Here is a 20,405-nt window from a genome sequence, read left to right as displayed (position 1 = left end):
GAAAGAAAAAAGAAAACATTTAAATAGTAGACTTAAATAGAAGTAATTGCTACCAATAAGAAAAATTTTAAAAAGAATTGTTATACGTTCCAACAATTACACTTCTGGGAATATACCAAAAGAATTAAAAATAGCTCAGGTATTTGTATATTCATGTTCACAGCAGTGTTAGTCACAATAACCAAAAAAAGGGAAAGCAACTCAAGTCCAAAGATAGATGAATGGATAAGAAAAATGTGGATTGCTTATATTGCTTAGCTGTGAAAAGAAGGAAATTCTGATATATGCACAACATGGATGAATCTAGAGAACACTGTACTAAGTGAAATAAGTCAATCATTAAAATATGAATACTTATGTTTCTTTTTTTTTGTTTTTTTTCTTTTTGCCTTTTTTTTTCCTAGGGCCGCACCCGCGGCATATGGAAGTTCCTAGGCTAGGGGTCTAATCAGAGGCATAGCTGCCAAGCCTATGCCAGAGCCACAGCAATGTGGGATCCGAGCCGTGTCTGTGACCTACACCACAGCTCACAGCAACATCGGATCCTTAACCCACTGAGCAAGGCCAGGCATCGAACCCACAACCTCATGGTTCTTAGATTCGTTAACCACTGCGCCACGACGGGAACTCCTATGATTCTTCTTGTATGAAGTACCTAGAGTAGTGAAATTCAAAAAGACAGAAAGTATAAGGGGGTTGTCATGGGTTGAGGAAAGAGGAAAATATGGACTTGCTGTTTAATGGATTTTGCGATACAGAGTTCTGGAGATTGCACAACAATGTGAATACATTCACTGCTGAACTGTATGCTTTAAAATGGTTAAGATGATCAATTTTATGTTCTGCATATTTTATCACAATTTTTAAAAAATCTCTTCAAACTCATAAGATCACAATGCAATAAAAAGTGGAAGAAATATTTGAACAGACATATCACAATTGAAGAACACAAATGGCAAAAAAAAAATCAGCAACATTGCTAGTCATCAGGAAAATGCAAATTCAAACCACATATAACTACATTCCATTATAGTGGATAAAATTAAAATTACTTACCATGCCAAGTACTGGAAAAGATATAAAACTGCTTGTGGGAATTCAAAATGATACAACTAATTTAGAAAACTGAGTTTTTCTTTAAAAGTTAAACATACATCTGTCACTCCTCTTACAGATAGTTCCAAAATATATGTGTAACTACACAAAAACTATACAACTGAAATATAGATATATATACTATGTGCATCATTTAAATTAATAAATATTTAGATTTAAAATAAATAATCATTTATATATACATTACATTGTTAATTTTTCTCTTAACACTTAAAATGCTCTTTTAGGTAAAATAATTATACCATACTGTACTCATATGAAGTTTTTTTACAGTAATTTGTTACATAAAAATGAGTTTAAAGAAAGTAATACCATTTCTTAAAACTCTTCTATGTGCCAGATCTCTTATAAACACTATAACATTTAATCTCTACATCAAAATTACACTGGCTACAATTAATTGAGCACTTGCTATTTGCTAAAAACTTTAAACTAGAAATTTGATGAATTTTCACTGTTCTCCTTTTGCTTGGCTAATATATAAAAAAGAACCAATTACACACTTAAAAGCACTTAGTCCAAGAGTGCTTAGACTTTAGACCAGTTGTTCTCATTTGAGGGACAATTTTGTCCCCTAGAAGACATTTAGCAAACTCTGGAAACATTTTGGATTATCACAATTGGCGAGATAGTACTGGCATCTAGTGGGTAGAGGCTAAGAATGCTGTTAAACATCCTACAACACAGTGGATGGTCTTCCCCAACAGAGATTTATTGGGCCCCAAATGTTAACAGTGCCAGCAAGGCTGAGAAACCCACATTATACATATAAACCAAAACCCTCAAGTCTGCCAGGATTATGCTCCATCTACTTTTTCTGCCCAGGCCCCATCCTTCCATTCCTGACTGCATGGATTCAGTGTAAAAGAGAAAGAGAAATGAAGATGGGGTCTACCTACAACTTCCCTATTCCTGGAAGCTGCTCTCATGCAACTGCTGCCAAAATCTTTCTGCTTTTAATCCGTTCTCCCACTGTTTCTGCAGCCTACTTAGCTCTTCCTCTGTGATGACTAAATACCACTTCTACATATTTCCTTCTGTGAACACTAGGATTTCGGTACACAGCAACAAGAGGCTGTCCGGCTTTTAACATTTACTATTCCCTTTCTTGTTTTACATGCCCCAGTCCTCTTTGTGATTTAACCATCAGTCTTCTGTACGTTTTCTCCATCACACCTTCTCTTTGTGCATTATTAAGAAAGCTGACAAAACAGACACCCTCATAAAGTACAAGAACAGAAAATAAGAAGTTGGTTACAAATTTAAATCTAGACAGCTCATTCTGAACTATAAGTCCATTCCATTTTCTCCCCTGTCCAATCAAAAGAGCCTTGGCACTCTTTTTTGGCTAAGCTTTGACTTTAATTTTTGTCAGGGTGACAGCTACGATAATGAACTTGGAATTAGAATAGAATATTCTATGTCAAGATGCTGCTGACTTCAAGCATACCATCTAAAAAGGCCTCAGGATTGGAAGATAATTTTCTTGAATGAACTATTGTAAAGCCAGCATTCCAATCTGCTCTTGGTTTTACCCACATCTTCAAAACTGCAAAATAAAATACCAATGTTCTATAATAGCACATTGCCTCCACCTGCAGTTAGAAAGACATTTACAAGAACCCCACTTCTAAAATATAGTTTTCTCTGGCAAAGAACTTGGAAGAAGATGGGTTATTTAGATGAATTTCAGATAACCATCCATTCTGAGTACAAATGAAGCAGTTCCATACAGTATGACTTCTAGAAATAGGTAATAATAGCTAGATTTTCACATTGTAATTGATGAATCAGAGGTATACATATTATTGCTCTGGTTTGTTTAAAATAGATATTGAAGTAAAATGAGGTTCCAAGGATTTATCTGAAATATCTCTGCATGTATTGATTTAGTTTTGTCCTCAGCAAATCATCTTTATTACATTGTTTCTCACATTTTTCATTGGCCAACTTAAAAGTTTTATCATAGGTATTTCCATGATTTGGTCTTTGGTTTTTCATATCGCTGTGGACATGAGACCTCTGAGAAGGTAGCAAGAACTTTTGACCTGGATATTTTATTTAATTTATATTTCTTTCAAATGTTTAAGCTTATTAGTACTCTTAGATTGTCAAAAACTAGACATTAGTGCATTTACAAAGACTAAGTCCAGAAAAAAGGAAACAAAGCTAAAAACCTAGCAAAGGGTCTAGACAAAGTAGAAGTAATTCTTGAAGTGTATTCTTTCCTTCTGACTTGAGATTTACCATTTTATAATGATCCAAAGTCAGTGTGATCAAGGAATAACCTAAGTTGAGCTAGGTTCCTTTCTGACTATACCCATATATTACTGGCTATTGAACAACCAGAAAGCAAAGATGAAGGATATCTGAAATGTGCACAAAGTGATCATGATGGAGTATAAGTATCTAATCCAAGTAAGGCTACCTCTGAACACTTAGGTGTTAAGCTTAGAAGAACAACCTTCTTACACAGGATTGATTACTCCCACAACCCAAGGTTAAATAGAAATAGAAAAAAAAGTGAGAATAAGTTGCTAATCTAAGCAACTTTAGAAATGAATTGAGTCTGTAAAAATTAAGGCAAAGGAACTATACATAGGCACTGTACTCTAAGTGATGAGGTTTGTGTAACTGGAGTGCAGGTTAACAATTCTGATACTGTTATACATATGTACTGAAAATGAACAACCAAGTAAATAGATGGCAGATGGTGAGAGCCAGGTTTCTCACTGTTGGAGGGAGAGGTTACAAATGAGAAAGAGAAGGATGCTAGAGTGATCCACGTGGTGTAATAGATTAGAGTTGAAGACATCAGTATGACCTCAGATACAGATGGTTACATATAGAATTATTTATATAAATGTATATATATGAATGCACATGTGTGTGTGTGTGTGTGTGTGTGTGTGTGTGTGTGTGTGTGTGTGCGCGAGCGCATGTATGTGAAGGCCCAGAAGTAATGACATCCCAGTAGCATCAAGCACGCCTACTGCCGAAATCTGTGTTTTTAGTACCATTATTCAATAAAAAGTTCTTTGGAGAAATTGCTGTTTCTAGGACTGGCAAAGGAAAGACACACGATAATACTGAACTATATTGCAGTGTCAGAATGTTAGAAAGTGCTAAAAATAAACAAATACCAAAGCCTCCACAATAATGTGAATATATCAAAGGAATACAGGAACCGACTGAAAGAACTCCCAATGTCCAAAGCTGGAAAAATTTGAACAAGAAAATAAAGTAAAATTTTAAAATAAATAAATACCCATTAGTTCATATCAATGTAAATAAATGATTGAATAAATAAACAAATGGGGGAGAATGGAAAAATATTCCTGTGCATAATTCCAAAGAATGTATATAGTAGCTCTTTTGCACTTAACAGATAGAATATAACTCCCCGTTCTTTAAGTATAAACTATGCACAGTGACTTTCTTCTGTAAAGGGAGAGGAAAAGAGTAACTCTGTATTGGAGAATTTGAAAAACACTACTTCAAACTGTATGATCAAGATCAACATTGATAGTAACAAGTTGTAGTGATAGTATGTATTCTTGATATAATGTAATATCATCCATCACTGTGGATTTCTTCCCCCAAACCTGTAACTCCAGTTTAATCATGAGAAAAATATCAGACAACTTCAAATCAAAAGACATCCTACAAAATACTTGACCAGTTCTGCAATACTATCAAAGTCAATTAAAAACAAGAGAAGTCTGATAAACTGTCACAGCCAAGAGGAGCCTACAGAAACTTGACAACTAAATGTAGTGTGGTACTTCGGATGGAATCCGGGAACAGGAAGACAAAAACAAACAAAAAAACTGAGGAAATCTGGGAGTTCCCATCATGGCTCACTGAGATTGGCAGCCTCTTGGGAGGGCTGGGATGCAGGTTTGACCCATAGCCCAGCACAGTGGGTTAAGGATCCATCCTATGTTGCTGCAGCTGTGGTTTAGGTCGCAACTATGGCTGGGATCTGATCCCTGTCCCAGGAACTCCATATGCCAGAGGGCAGCAAAAAAAGAAAAAAAAAAAACTAAGGAAATCTGAAAAAATTGCAGATTTTAGTTAATATTAATGTATAAATACTGGCTTATGAATTTTAACAGTTATACACCTATGTATGTAATAAAGTTATGTAAAATGTTAATAGGGGAAATTGGTATGAATATATGTACTATCTTCAACATAATTCTGTAAATCTAAAACTGTTCTAAAATAAGATTATTTTTTTAAAATAATAAAATGTTTCCATTTGAACTTACTATGTGCCTGCAAAAGTAAGATGGACCCTAGGCAGAGTCAAATATATGAAAGTTGCATGTAGTGATGAACTTTATTCAAATTCTTGCTCCAGAACAGGATGAGTTGATATCTGCATCTCAGCATCCTTCCTTAATAGTGCTTGTTACCAGTAATCAGACTCCTCTCTATTCTCTCTCTATTACAGTCCCATACACAAGCACTCAGCAAGTTAATCCGGTAAGCAAATCTATGTGAGCAGAAAAAGGTAAAAGAGTAACAACCAATTAAAGAGCAACCCAATCAATGGTGATCATTTGGAAGCAAGATACTCCCATCCTTTAATGACTCTCATAGCGAGGTTGTCAAACAAGGAAGGAGAGGGTGGGGTTCAATAGCAGAGGCATATTAAACTAGGTAAAGCAAGGTTTCTATTCTCTTATGTATATTTGTGCACATAAAGTAGGTATATCTCTTGGAAAGCCAGTCACCAGATTTTCCGAGGTATCCCATAACATAGAAAACCAGCCAATGAGAACTTGTAGAAATAACCATGAAAAAAAATGGGTCAAATTGCATTAGTCTTCATAAGACAGTGTCATAGACCTTTCCTATTTCATGGATTTTATTCTATTCGAGCGATCACTGCTGGGTATATGCTTCCTATTATGTTCTTCCATGAAATCATACCATTTTCTATTTTTTTCTATAGAGCCTATGACAAAAACACTCCATGAATGAGTGAGCTTCATATTAATAGACTAGAAAGAAAATGGCATTCAAAGGACTCTATGAAATACCAGGGCCAAATTACATTGGCCTGTGAAGCAAGCATACCTCATGCATTTTGTCTCTAGCTAGTTATTCCAGTAGCTGCCTCTTAAAAAATCATTTAAATCAAACCACACTTCCCCTTACAGACAAACGAAATCATTTGCAGCTAATCCATCTCCTACTTTATTGCCCATAGAAATGAAGAACAGGTTGCACAAGCACAGTGTACAACACGAGGCTGGGAGACAGCAGTCATCCATTTCCTCATGGTATACAAGTTTGATCGTGTTTGCCTAATTATCCCATTAACCTGTACCTAAAGATCCAATTACTCCAGCTGTGGGTGATTGAATAAAGGGCAATTGCAACAGATACCAGGCGGGGGACCTGTGCATTCCTCATCTGTAAAGTTTGTAATTGCTGGTTCAGTCTCTCACCAAGAAATTCCTATGGCAGCAAAGATAACTGGTGTATTTCCAAAGTGCAGTTTCTAAACTGGAAAATACTCATTTAAATTTTAAATGTTTATTATGAATCTAAGTACTCTTTCTTCTCCTAGGAGTTCACATTTGTGCTGTTCCCATAGCTTTCCTGATAGGGCTTAAAAAATCAAGACTATGGAATCGTATTTTCTTTCTAGGCATTTTCCCTCCAATTCAGGTAACTGTCATTAGATAATCAGAGGTCCCTAGCTCAGTTAGGGGTGCGAGAAACAACACTTTGTTTGTGATTAAGTGTAATAAATTATTTATTAAAGTATAATTTTCCTACAAAAATAATCTTGTATTAAATAACTAGCATAAACATTTAGTTATGTCCTCCTATCTCATATGTACTCTCAAAGTCACCCACAAATCGTTTCGTTTTTTTATACTCAGGTCACCCACAGAAGCTCACAAACATTTTGTCTCCTCATCTTAAATATCCAATCCCATCGTCTCACCTGTCAGTGTGAGCAGATGAGCTCACCCTACCTCACAACGAAACAGATATTATCATCAAAAGACCATTAAATGTCTGCTACAAAGATTCCCTTCAACCACACCCAACTTCTCTTCCTCCTTTCCATCAAAGGCTTACTTGGATCTTAGTCTTTCTCATCTTCCCACAGACCTGTTTACTCCATTGATAACCTATTTTCTGTATCTTCAGCCGCTACCTCTTTCTTTCTATTGGCTTCTTCTCATCAACATTTACACATGTTCAAGACTGCAGCCTTTAAAAAAGCTTCTTAATCTGGCATTCTCCCCCAGCAACCTCACTAGCACTCTCTTCCTTTTCATGGATAATCCTTTTTCTTCTTTTTTTTTTTTAAGGCCACACCCACAGCATACGAAAGTTCCCAGGTAAGGAGTCAAATCAGAGCTGCAGCTGCCAGCCTACAACACAGCCTCAGCAACAAGGGATCCCAGCCGTGTCTGTGACCTACACCACAACTTATGGCAACCCAGGATCCGTAAGCCACTGAGCGAGGCCAGTGATCAAACCCACATCCTCAGAGGTATACTAGTTGGATTTGTTTCCACTGAGCCATAATGAGAACACTTCATGGCTTGACTTTTTTTTTTTTTTTGTCTTTTTGCCATTTCTTGGGCCGCTCCTACGGCATATGGAGGTTCCCAGGCTAGGGGTCGAATTGGAGCTGTAGCCACCGGCCTACACCAGAGTCACAGCACTGCGGGATCTGAGCCACATCTGCAAACTACACCACAGCTCACGGCAACGCCGGATCGTTAACCCACTGAGCAAGGCCAGGGATCGAACCCGCAACCTCATGGTTCCTAGTCGGATTCGTTAACCACTGCACCACAACGGGAACTCCCAAACTTTTAAAAATGTATTATCAGTGCTTTCTATGTGGGCATACCTACTCATGACTCAGTCCACTCTAATGGAGTTTGTGCTCATGTTGCTCTAAAAGGAATGTTGTCAAGGCCATCAATGATCTCCATGATGACAAATCAATAGACAGTCATTAATACTGACTTCATATCTAATTGTCAAGCACCACCTTTTCCCCCTCTTTTCTTGGCCCACCTGACTCTTCATTTCTGTTCCCCCTTCCTTTCTATCATTTACCTCTTATCATTTACCTATTCTCCCCCAGATAGTTATATGGCATACTCCCTCACTTTCTTAAGGTTCTTAGTCAAATTTTTACTACCCAATAAAGCTTTCTTTCTTCACCCTATTTAAAACTGCTAATTTCCAACAGAAAATAACAAGTGTTGACAAGGATTTGGAGAAACTAGAATGCTCCTATACACTTTGTGGGAAATAAAATGGCATATCCACTATGAAAAATTGTATGAAGTTTCCTCAAAAAAAATAAAATTACTATATGATCCAGAAATTCCACCTCTGGGTATATGCCCCAAAGAACTGCACACTTGCAGTTACTTGCACACTTAATTCATTCATAGTGGCATCATTCACAACAGCAAAAAGGTTGGGAGCAACTAAAGGGTCCATGGACAGATGTATGGATGAATGAAATGTACTATACACATACAATGGAATGCTATTCAGCCTTAAAGGAAGGAAATTCTGATACAAGCTAAAAACACGGATGAACCATGAGTACATTATGCTAGGTAAAATAAGTCAACTACAAGAAGAAAAATACTATATGATTCTACTTACATGAGGTATCTAAAGGAGTCAATTTCATAGAGACCCAAAGTAGAATGGTGACTTCCAGGGGCTGGTGGAAGCAGGGAACAGAGTTTCAGTCTTCTTTAAGAAGGAATGAGTTCTGGAGATCGGCTGCACAACAGTGTGGGTGTACTTAACACTAATGACCTGTACACCCAGAAATGATTAAGATGGTAAATTTATTTTATAGCAATTAAAAAACTGAATTACAAATTTCCCAACATTACTGTTGCCCTTTCCTGCTTATTCTTCTCCATAGAATTATCAACTAACATGTGATTTGTATATATAAATATATACACATATATGCGTGTGTGTGTGTGTGTGTGTATAATACCATATATTTAGCTTTAGTAGATTCTGACAATGTGTTTGTACAAAATTATATCCCCTCCAAAAGTATATGTGAGAATTCCAGTTGCTCTATGTCCTTTCACCATCTGGTGTCATCAATCTTTTTAATTTTTGCCATTCCGGTAGGTATATAATAGTATCGTTTTGTGGTTTTATTTGTATTCTCCCAATAACTGATAATATAAACCAACATTTGATGTTTTCAGCCATTTTTGTATCTTTTATTTTGTTCAAATTTTGCCCATTTTTATATAATGTGGTCTATATTTTTTAAATAATTAGGGAAGTTCTTATACAATTTGGATGCAAGTTTACTATGGATACATGAATACATATATAGTCTCCCAACCTATTTTTGCTTTTTCATTCTTGATAGATTTAATGAACAAGAGCTTTTAATACTGGCATAATCTGTTTATGAATTTTTCTTTGATGGTCAGACTCCTGTGCACTATTTAGTGAAATTCTGCTTTTCCTAAAGTCTTAAAGATATTCTCCTATTCTGATTATATAGAAATTTAGGGTCTTCCTTTCTCATATACATGTACAAGCTACCAAAAATTGACTTTTTTTGATATGAGGAAAAGGTAAAAATTGATTTTTCCATATAAATTTTGAATTGTCCCTCTACCTTTCCTAGAATTTATCTTTGGACCATTTGAGTTCTGTTATTTTTCCATCTTTATGCCAATATCAAACTGTCATAACTAGTAGCTTTTTTATAATAAAATTTACATGAAGCAATATAATTTTTCCAACTATCCTGTCTTTACTCAGAATTATTTTGGTTCTCTTTTATTCTTTCCATTTATGTATAAATTTTAGGATGAGTTTATAAATTTCCACAAGAGCTTGGTGGGATTTTGGTTGGCACTGCTTTAAATTTATAGGTCAATGGTGGAAATTTGGTACATTTCAATATTGAGTTTTCTAATCCATGGGCATGGTGTGTTCTTCAATTTATTTAACTATTTGAAAATATACATCAATAATGTTTTATAGCCTTCTGTGCAGACTTTTGAACATCTTTCAATAGATTTACTCCTTTTAGTTGATATATCTTTATTATAAAATACAATTTTTGTTGTTCAATTTTTGTTTGTAGAATATAGAAATACATTGATTTTACTTCGTTAAGCTCACTTTTTCATTCTAATAATTTACCTACACATTTTTCAGGTGATTTTTCTACATATATAATTACATTTTCTATGAATGAGTAATTTCTTCTTTTCCAGGCCTTAAACGTTTTATTTCTTTCTCTTGTCTTATGGTACTGAGAGTCACAGCAAAGTGTTGATAGGGGCTATAATATCAGACATCCTTGCCTTGTTTCCAATCCCAGGAGAACAACTGTCTTGAGTGGAAAATCTGCATAGAAAGCAAAATTGAGCACATCTCAAAGCATGTCCCTACTAACAAGGATATTGGAACCTTAAATCTTAGGTACCTTGATAACTCTCTGATGCCATCATTCAGATAACTTTTCTGTTTTATCCAGGTTTCCTAGCTGTTCTAAGCAGGAAATGTGGCAAATTGTAAGTTATTCCACCATTACTAAAAACAGAAATGTTAAGGAGTGATTTTTAACACTCTTTACTCCTAAAGAAATCACGCTTCATTTTTCCTTTCTGGACGTTTTAAGCATAAGCTGAAGAGAATCTTTAATTGAAAATACGTAACAATCATCTCACATAATTTTAGTTTTTAATTTAACTTTTATCAATGAATAAGTAGCATGGAATTTTTAGAAAGAAATTTTGCTCAGTACTGCCTAGAAATCTGTTCCACATGTTCTATCCATGAACATTGAGAAGTTTTTAAAGACTGCTGTGCATTTTTTGCTGAATCTGATATCAAGGAAGTATACATCCCATTTTTTCATCTCCAGCATTATAAAGTCTTCACTATCTTAGATAAGGTACACTATGCAAATTAAACATAAAACAAGCCCAGAGGAGTTTTAATATCAGAAAGAGAGAACAGGCAGGTGGGTGAAAATGTTCCTACTCTAAGCCTGATTCCTTTGCTATAATCAAAGCATCATCCTTTTGGTGTCCATTAATCTCCTATCTACTAAAAGATACGTAATATTATGAACAAAATTTGAAATGATTTTCTAGGAACTTTCTGACTCACAGAATGAAAGGACTAATCCAAAGTTGCTTGCCTAGCTGCACTTTTACTCAACTTTGTTAGTCTACCAAAGAATTCTAGTATCCACATATGCCATCTAAAAGTACATAAACTTGGAGTTCCAACTGTGGCTGAGGGGTAATGAACTCAGCTAGTATCCATGAGGATGCAGGTTTGATCCCTTGCCCCACTCAGTGGGTTAAGGATCTGGCATTGCTGTGAGCTGTGGTGTAGGTCACAGAGGCGGCTTGGATCTGGCACTGCTGTGGCTATGGCATAGGTTGGCAGCTGCAGCTCTGACTTGACCCCAGCCTGGGAACTTCCATTTGCCACAGCTGCGGACCTAAAAAGCAAAATTAATTAATTAATTAATTAAAAGTACATAAACCTCGACCAGATCAATAATCCATTTACTCACAGAAGACAGAGAGAATAAAATATGATACATGGCTTAAAACTAAGAATAACATATATTCACATAGCATTCTTGAGTTTACAAAGCAGCTTCATGCATTATAATTGTTTTTGACAATTACCCTATAAGATACACTTGATAATAGAAATAAATAACATGTTGAGGGCAGTATTCTTCTCCTACAGCTTGTGTTTTTATAATACGAATTGCTTAAGAACATGATCACTATGACATGGTAGTAGTTTGTGTGGTTTCATACACAGTTGCCTTGGTCCTAGTTCCTAGGTCATAAGTAAGATCTGAAGTGTCAGAATTATAACTAACCAGAGGAAGGGCAAAGGTAAGAGGATAGATAAAATAATTGTAAAAAAGACAAAGTTGACTCTTTGCCCTATTTTAAGTCTTACCATAAAGCACAGTAACCAAGATGTTGTGGTATTATTATAAAATAGACAAATAGATCAATGGAACAGAGCAGAGTCCAGAAATATGGTCAAGTGATTTTTGACAAAGGTGCAAAGTTATTTCAATAGAGAAAGTATAGTCTCTTTAACAAATAGTACTGGAACAATAAAATAAAAATGGGCAAAATATCTGAACTGACACTTTATCAAAAATTAGCAAACATATTGGCAAATAAATATTTGAGAGATTTTCACCATCGTCATTGGGAAACTGAAATTTAAAATCACAATGAGATACCAATGTACACATATTAGAATACCTAAAATATTTTTAAACCATGTAACAATATTAAATGATGATGAAGATGCAAAGCAATGAGCACTCTCATTGCTAGCGAGAAGACAAAGTGGTAGAGACACCTCGGAAGACAGTTTAGCACATTATTATGATGTTAAACACAGACTTATTTAACCTGGCAGTCATGATTCTGAATCTTTGTTAGAGTCAATTGAAAGCTTGTATTGACACAAAAAGCTTTATGTGATACTCACAGCAAGCTTTATTCATAACCTCCCCAAACTGGAAGCAATCAAGATGTCCTTGAAGTACTGGATGGATAAACAAACTGTTATATACATATAATAGAACACTAAATTACAAAAATATCAAGCTATTGATTTACATGACATGGATGACTGAAATGCATTTTACTAAGTAAGAAAGTCAAACCCCAAAAGCTACAAGGTATGTGACTTCATTTACATTGCATCAGAAAAAAATCAAAACTTCAGGGGTTGGGGAAATGAGAAAGAATGACTAAAAAAGGAAACAGAGGGAAATGTTTGTGGTAACTGAACTGTTCTCTACAGTCCTGGATTGCTGTACTATATGCATTTGCCAAAATCCATAGAAATGCAAAATGCTTACCACAAAGGGTAAACATTAATACATGCACATAACAACAAAATCAAACAATGTTAGGGAGATATCAGATGGAATACAGAGTGTGATAAATGAGTCTAACTGTATTACAAACGCATAAATAACCTCATTGGAGGGGTGGTGGTTAAAAAAAAAGCTCACCTAAAATAACTCTGAAAATAGTATTTTAACTAGGAGCTGTAAGACTAAGATGGAAGGTACTGCACATAAACATTGTTTCTCATGAGGAAATAAGTTAATTCTGAAATTGCCTAAAATGTATGTTGAAGACAAACAGATTAGTAAGTTGGTGGTAGATGGTGAAAGTCAGGTTCATCATCATCAAGAAGGAAGTTACAGATAAACGAGGGGTAAAAGGGATCTAGAATGAACCATGGGATACTGGATTAGAGTCAGAGATATGAACTCATGTTTAGTTTACTATATAAATAAATGGATATATGCAGAAAAAAATAGCATTATATGCATATTCGTAGGTTAGTACCCATACATATATTTCATGATTCTGCTAAAAGGACCTAGAAGGAGTAACACCTCAGCAACAGCAAGAACAGCTGGTACCCAACTCTTGGTTTCTATGTACCATTCTCCAATGACAGGAATTAGAGCTTCTGGAATAAATAGCTAATTTCAGCACTGTAATAGGAATATTACAAATTGAGCCTGGAGCATCTTTTAGGGCCAGAAATAAAGGAAGTGCTCCATGGGAAAAAAAAAAAAAGGTGGGAGTATGTCAAAGGACACAGAAGCCAACCTGAAAGTGCTCCCAATGGCCAAAGCTAGAAGAATTTGAGCAACAAAATGAATTATGTACTATATGGTATTATAATCCAAAGTATAAAATAAATACCCATGAATCTATGCTGATATAAATAAATAATCAAATAACTAATAGTGGTAGGAGGCTAAATCTTCCTTATAAAAAATTCTAGCTGTATATGGAATAAAGCTTAATTTCCTTCTTCTCCTGAGTGCTGGATGGACTTAGTGGTTCGCTTCCTAATGACAGAGGATGTCAAGTTACAGTGGAGAAACCAGCAACCAGCTTGTCACATGGATAACCTATGTCCCCTAATATGATGGGATGACAAGGAGACCTCGCCTTGTGGTATTCTACCCCCAAACCTATTTAATCTGTTCAATTTGAGTAAAATACAGGACAAACCTCAACTGAAGGACATTCTACAAAATACCTGAATGGAACTCCTCAAAACTTCCCATGTCACAAGAGCCAGAGAAAGACCATGAACCTATCACAGAACAAACAGTTCTAAGAATACATGAACACTAAATGTATGTGGTGTCCTAGATTGGATCCTGAAACCAAAATGGAAAATAATGGATCCAATCTATGATATCACTTATATCTGGAATCTAATATATGGCACAAAAGAACCTTTCCACAGAAAAGAAAATCATGGACTTGGAGAATAGGCTTGTGGTTGCTAAGGGGGAAGGGGAGGGAGTGGGAGGGACTGGGAGCTTGGGATAAATAGATGCAGAATGTTGCCTTTGGGATGGACTAGCAATGGGATCCTGCTGTGTAGCACTGGGAACTCTGTCTAGTCAATTATGATGGAACACGTAATGTGAGAAAAAAGAATGTATACATGTATGTGTAACTGGGTCACCATGCTGTGCAGTAGAAAAAATATATATATAAAGAAATAAAAATTTAAAAAAATAATGGAGATACTGGTAAAATCTGAATAAATTATAAAATTCAGTTAATTGTGAAGTGCCAATGTTGATTTTTTAATTGTGACAAATATATTGCAGTAGTATAAGGTATTAGCATTAGAGGAAACTGGATGAAGGGTTTAGGAATTTTCTGATTATCTTCCCAACTTCTCTGTGAATCTAAAATTATTCCAAAGTTAAAATATTTTTAAAATATTTTAAAATATTTAATTAGTTTTAAAATTAAGAAATTTAAAAATTCAATTGTATGTAAATGTTTTTAATATTTTGATGTGAATTTAGTATTACTTGTATTTTGTCTTGTCATTTACACACATATTTTTAAAGTACTTAAAAACCTGTGAAAGATACTTTTAATTTTATATTTACTCTAAATTTCATCATTGATGAAAAAACAAAACTTTTGGACTTAAAAAAATGCATTTAGTTTCTTACTCTGCCTAGAAGATACTACACAAAAATCTTGGTTATAAAGGCAACTAAGGAGTTCCCATCGTGGCTCAGCGGTAGCAAACCTGACTGGCATCCATGAGGATGCGTGTTTGATCCATGGCCTTGCTCAGTGGATTAAGGATCCAGCGTTACTGTGAGATGTGGTATAGATCACAGAGGTGGCTTGGATCTTGCGTTGCTATGGCTGTGGAGTAGGCCAGCAGCTGCAGCTACGATTCGACCCTTAGCCTGGGAACTTCCATATGCCACACCTGTGGCCCTAAAAAGCAAAATAAAAAAAAATAAAGGCAAGCAAATTTTTGGAACAAAAATGTCAACCCAAAGGCTTATAATTTCCTGCTTCTCTGTCTGAGGTCTTTCTCTAGTGTCATGGAATCTTGTTCAGACAATGCACAGAACAGCCCCAGAGTATGGGGAATTCAATACTCTCAGAGACAATCATCAACCAAAAAGAGTCAAAGTTGATGAATAAATTCTCCCAGCTTCCTCATCTCACTGTGCAACAATTCTTAGATGTGGACCAGACTAATGAAGGGCACTAATGAAAATGCATTCAGGTTAATCAGCTATTATTAGAAAGAAGAAATAGTTTCCAAAATGCTTCAGAGGAAAATAAACTAATCAACTTGCAAACATGCTTTCAGCATAGAAAATTAATTTTCTGTAATTGAATTATGTGTTTTAGAGAAATAACTTCATGATCATGGACAGAGACAAAATTTTCTTTTTTAAATATATTCCTCCAAGCAGGACTGAGGCCCAGCTGTCCACAATAGTAAGCTGTTCAATAATGCACATTTTTTTGGCATTTCTCCTCTTCCTGTCTCAATTTCCCCGCTTCCTCCCTTTTGATTTTTAAGATAACTTCCTAAATAAGTTACTTATACCAAAGTTCTTTCCTCAGAGCCTGTTTTCATGGGGAAACATCACTGTACAATCAAGAGAACACTCAGATATGTGTAACAATAAAATTCATCCAGTTTTGCTGTTTTGCTAATTTTCAGTCCTACTAAAGCATACATTGATACTTTTTTTTGTAATTCTGATGATGCATTTTTCAGAGCAGGAAGATAGAAAACATTTTACTGAGCAATTCTGATGGCTAGTTATATAACTTTTAAAATATGTAGACACACAGTGGGTGGGTCTCCTATCCTAGACTCCCAAATGCTTGAGACAAATCTGTCAACAGCAAGCACAAAATCAGGCTAGGGTTCTGACTAGTGGTGAGCTTCTTTACCTGTACACAGGTGAGAAGGCATCCATGATGTCTTTTTAATTATAGCTTGGCAGTTTACATAAAATACAGTTAGCAGTAGCTCTCACTGGAGAAATAAAACTAGGGATCTTAGTCTGGTCATCAAAAGACCTTCCTTTGAAGTATTTTGCTGTGCCATGCTCCCTGGAACTGACGGCAGATGGTTCACTGTTATCATAGCAAAGATACTTCTGGAGAGCCCAGTGTTTCTCTCTAGAAGTGATGCCCTCTATCTCTCAGGAGGAATGTACTGGAATAAAATTCTGGTTTATGGATTAGAATTTTTATTTATTTATTTATTTATTGGTCTTTTTAGGTCCACACCTGTGGCATATGGAGATTCTCAGACTAGGGTTCATATTAGAGCTGCAGCTGCCAGCCTACACCAGAGCCACAGCGAAGTGGGATCCAAGCCGCATCTGTGACCTACATCACAGCTCACAACAACGTCAGATCCTTAACCTACTGAGTGAGGCCAGGGATCAAACCTGCATCCTCATGGATGCTATTCAGGTTCATTAACCACTGAGCCATGGCAGGAACTCCATGAACTAGAATTTTAATAATAGCACTTCCTTGAAACAATGATTCCTTAAAAGGAAAATTGACTTTTTACTTTAAGAAAGAGTTTTCAAATTACAAACACTTCATTCATTCACTGATCTACTACCAACTAACGAATTCTTATATTATTATTCCTATTTCGTTCAGTGGGCATTGACTCATTACATTAATTGCCTTGGTCCCCAAACTTTCTAATATTTAGCCAATACAGCCCCTTTAGGTCAGGTCTGCTGTCATTCTGACATGCTCCTAAGGTTTATAGAGAACCTCCATGCTTTCTTGTTCCGTTGGATAGTCCAAGCTTATCTTGCATTTTCCCTTCTCCATCTCTGGAATCGACCATTCTGCAAGGACTCAGGTTGTTTTTGGTGGAAAATAGTACTCAGAACTAATAAATGTAGATGGAATTATGATGTTAGAAAATCATAATTTGGCAACTATTGTAGTAATAAGTGTTTCAGACAAGAATCATCAATGGATGCTAAAACCAATGGTTGAAAATTTAATGAGGAACAAGATATTTACATAGATTCAAAATGTCTCTGCACAAAATACTTGTTAATTACAAAGAAAAAATAGTAACTTTAATATGGAGAAATGTGTTATACACCATTTAATCAAGTCATCAAAATTATCATCACCAAGGAGATCCTGCTGAATAGCATTGAGAACTTTGTCTAGATACTCGTTGCAACAGAAGAAAGGGTGGGGGAAAAACTGTAATTGCAATGTATACATGTAAGGATAACCTGACCCCCTTGCTGTACAGTGGGAAAAAAAAAAAATTATCATCACCAGTAATGGTTTAGAATGACACCATGTTCATCCTGATAGAGTGTGCTGAGAATACAGTGTCACTTACATGACAATCTTGCAAAAAATATATATAATCTAAATCTAATAATGAGGAAACATTAGACAAACATAAACTGAGAGGTATCCTATAAAATTAATTGTCTGTGCTTTCAAAATATGTCAAGGTTATGAAAACCAAGGAACTGTTCTAGAGTAAAGCAGACAAGACAGAGTAACTGAATGCAACTCATGACTGAATCATGACTACAATTGTTTTTATGTAAAAATCCTAAATGAGACAATGGCTGAAATGTGAAATATCCATAAATTATTAGTATTTTATAAGTTTTTGTTTGTTTCTTTTAGGGCCCAACTTGCGGCATATGGAAGTTCCCAGGCCAGTTGTCGAATTGGAGCTTCAGCTGCCGACCTACACCACAGCCATAGCAACACAGGATCCAAGCCACATCTACCACTTACACTACAGTTCATAGCAATGCTGGATCCTTAACCCGCTGGATCCAGCGAGGCCAGGGAATGAACCCTTGTCCTCATGTATACTAGTCGGGTTCGCTACCACTGAGACACAATGGGAACGCCAGTATTTTATAAATGTTAATGTTACGATTTTTACAATTGTACTACAGCTATGTAAGAGAATATATTTCTTTCTTAGCTAAGATACACTAAGATGCTTGGTGGTAAAGGGGATCATGTTTCAACTTACCCTCAAACAGTTCAGAAAAAAAATGGTTTATGTGTGTTTTATGTGTGTATATATATATATATATATACACCTGAGAATAGGGGAGAAAAAAGGAGGAAAGAGAAGATAACAAGGTAATGTGATAAAATGTCAGCAATTGGGATGTATGAGTGGGGGATATATATCTGAGTGAGGGATATATATGAGTGCTTTATACTATATCTGCAGTTCTTCTGTATGTTTGAAATTATGTTAAAATAAATAGTTTTAAAAATAAAATTATACAGTTAGTGTGGAGACTGCATTCTATATCAAGAATCCCCAGGGAGGCCTGGAAAAACTAGGGTGATACAAAGTCTCAGAGAAGGAGAACTGTGGATGCCAGTACCTCATGGGGCAGGTTTTTCTTAAAGACCAAAATGTGGGAAATACTCTCAGAGTTGTCACATGGCAATGCCCCTTCCTCCATACTCAGCAGATAGATAGAGAGATGGCACTTGTCCTCAAGCCTTTTGATCCAGGATAAATTCAATGTCTTTTCCTACTAAACTACACTCCCTGCTTGAAGGTGAGTTTCAAGATTTTCAGGTTTCCTAGTCCCCATAGCATTAGAATCTATCTGAATGGAATGTTCATGTGAAAATAAAATATCAGCTTCCTGGATCAGTTTTAAAGGATGAATTGGGGAACAATGATTTATAATATCAGCCCAGAAAGCATTTTTCTTCACATTATATAAGCAATTCTCTCAGCCCTACTAATTTTGCGGCTGTCTGATAAATTCTGGGGATACTTATCAGATAACCCTCTAAGAATTTGTGCGGGGACCAAGACAGATTCCTAATAAGAATGCATTCAAGTTAATTAGCTATTATTAGAAAGGAAAATATTTTAATAAATGCTTCAGAAGGGAAAAAAACAGTTGAACCTGTAAACATGCTTTTGGCATAGAAATTTAATTTCCTGTATTAAGAAGAAGCAGCTTCTTTAGGCAAAGAAGACAATACTGGGTTTTTTTGAGTTATATTCCTTGTTTCTAAAAATATTAATGGTATTTTCTACATACCATCATGATTAAAAATATCATAGTGTTAGGTGATCACCATGAAGCCTGGGTAGACTGATACTGCTTTTGAGGGTAGGATAAGAAAGCTATCAGAACACTTTGACCACTTTGATGTATTTTCTGCTTTATTCATTTTGGGGTTCAACATAGGATTTCTGGTCATAGGCATGCCAGTTTCTTCACCTACCATTATTCTGAGAAAAGAAAGCAGCTCTAAATATTCCAGGCATTGGAGTAGGATTAATAAGTTAGATAGCAGAGGCAATGCACTCATAGACACTCATTAAATGCTCTTCCTCAAAAAGAAGGAGGTTTAAAACTACAGTCTCAGGTCCTGCTGTGTAGCACAGGAAGCTATACCCAATCACTTGTGATGGAACTTGACGGAGGATAACGTGAGAAAAAGAATGTGTGTGTGTGTGTGTGTGTGTGTGTGTATCTGACTGGGTCACTTTGCTGTATAGCAGAAATTGACAGAACATTGTAAATCAACTAAAATAAAACATTAAAAAAATTAAAACTACCATCTTGGAGTTCCCGTCGTGGCTGAGTGGTTAACGAATCCGACTAGGAACCATGATCCCTGGCTTCACTCAGTGGGTTAAGGATCCGGCGTTGCTGTGAGCTGTGATGTAGGTCGCAGATGCAGCTTGAATCCCGTGTTGCTGTGGCTCTGGCGTAGGCCGGTGGCTGCAACTCCAATACGACCCCTAGCCTGGAAACCTCCACATGCTGCGGGTGAGGCCCTAGAAGATACAAAAAGACAAAAAACAAAAAACAAAAAAAACCCCTACAATCTCAACTGCCATGGTTC

The 20,405-nt window shown here is 35.9% G+C and overlaps 1 protein-coding gene across 6 annotated transcripts in view; it reads right to left on the bottom strand.

The window, feature by feature from the left end:
• LOC110261733 (uncharacterized) overlaps positions 1–20,405 on the bottom strand; it is a 1,083,992-nt gene that overhangs the window by 692,114 nt on the left and 371,473 nt on the right. The window contains exon 7 of one of the 6 annotated variants that reach the window (XM_084967492.1): positions 8,785–8,943. The exons of the other annotated variants lie outside the window; for them this stretch is intronic. The gene's annotated coding sequence lies outside the window, so the exon portion shown is untranslated. The remainder of the gene's footprint in view (positions 1–8,784; positions 8,944–20,405) is intronic. 6 annotated transcript variants of the gene reach the window in all.

Source organism: Sus scrofa, chromosome 7, assembly GCF_054392235.1.
Source record: "Sus scrofa isolate SSC_HxYL_T2T_F1_AM1 chromosome 7, Sscrofa_HxYL_maternal_Yorkshire_Landrace_v2.0, whole genome shotgun sequence".
NCBI lineage: Eukaryota > Metazoa > Chordata > Mammalia > Artiodactyla > Suidae > Sus > Sus scrofa.
The sequence above is the reverse complement of the archived record's forward strand: the minus strand, read 5'-3'. Positions and strand labels throughout refer to the sequence as shown.